Source organism: Delphinus delphis, chromosome 2 (genome assembly GCF_949987515.2).
Source record: "Delphinus delphis chromosome 2, mDelDel1.2, whole genome shotgun sequence".
In the NCBI taxonomy this organism is placed as follows: Eukaryota; Metazoa; Chordata; class Mammalia; order Artiodactyla; family Delphinidae; genus Delphinus; species Delphinus delphis.
Genome location: NC_082684.1, coordinates 140,580,312 through 140,581,251, shown reverse-complemented (window position 1 = coordinate 140,581,251; position 940 = coordinate 140,580,312). Strand labels below are relative to the sequence as shown.

The following is a 940-nucleotide window of genomic DNA, read 5'->3' as shown; positions in this document are numbered from 1 at the left end:
CTAGGTGTCCTGGTATCAGGGAGGAAGGGACTAAATGCTGGACAGAAAGCAGTAAGTATCCCAGAGCTGGGACTTTCCGTGGGAGTGAAATTTAAGAGGGCACCAAAAATTCAGCAAGTTAAATAATATTTTAATGCACTATTTTTTTTTTTTTTTTTTGCGGTAGGCGGGCCTCTCACTGTTGTGGCCTCTCCCGTTGCGGAGCACAGGCTCCGGACGCGCAGGCTCAGCGGCCATGGCTCACGGGCCCAGCCGCTCCGCAGGATGAGGGATCTTCCCGGACTGGGGCACGAACCTGTGTCCCTTACATTGGCACGTGGACTCTCAGCCACTGCGCCACCAGAGAAGCCCTAATGCACTGTTTTTAAAAACTGAACTAGCAAGCTGCAGCCTGAAAGCTGGTTGCCTTTTTCTAAAAAATATGGAACTCTTCACAAATTTGTGTGTCATCCTTGCACAGGGGCCAGGCTAACCTTCTCTGTATTGTTTCAATCTGAGTATATGTGCTGCCAAAGTGAGCACCTGGCTGCCTGTTTTTATTAGTGGCTGGGCTACCTCCTTTGGGAGTTAGGCTCTGCCTCACGACTGCCTGCAAAATCGTTGATGTTTAAGAAGAAACTGTCTGGTCCCTGAGGCTTCTTGGAACCCAGGAATTGTGAGATGCTCTTTTCCTATGACAACTCTAAATTGGCCTCCTGATTCAGAGTGGTGTGGGAAAGCAGAGGATGCCCCATTTCCCTAACAATTAAGATCAAACTCCATATTAACAGCACAAGCCATTCAGTAGATTTTGAAGAAAGAATGCTGGGAGGCCTTGGATTCAAGCTAAGCCTCTGCCTAATATCTCTAGCCCCTCACTCAGGCTCCTCCACCCCAAGCTGACGAGGGCAGGCTCAGCCAGCTTGCTGGCAATACGTCGTGAAATCTGCTGGGAACAAAT

The 940-nt window shown here is 49.3% G+C and overlaps 1 non-coding gene across 1 annotated transcript; it reads right to left on the bottom strand.

The window, feature by feature from the left end:
• Positions 1 to 415: 415 nt before the first annotated feature.
• LOC132421226 (U6 spliceosomal RNA) lies at positions 416 to 522 on the bottom strand. Its single transcript, XR_009518517.1, has one exon. It is a non-coding gene; the product is annotated as a U6 spliceosomal RNA (small nuclear RNA).
• Positions 523 to 940: the final 418 nt, after the last annotated feature.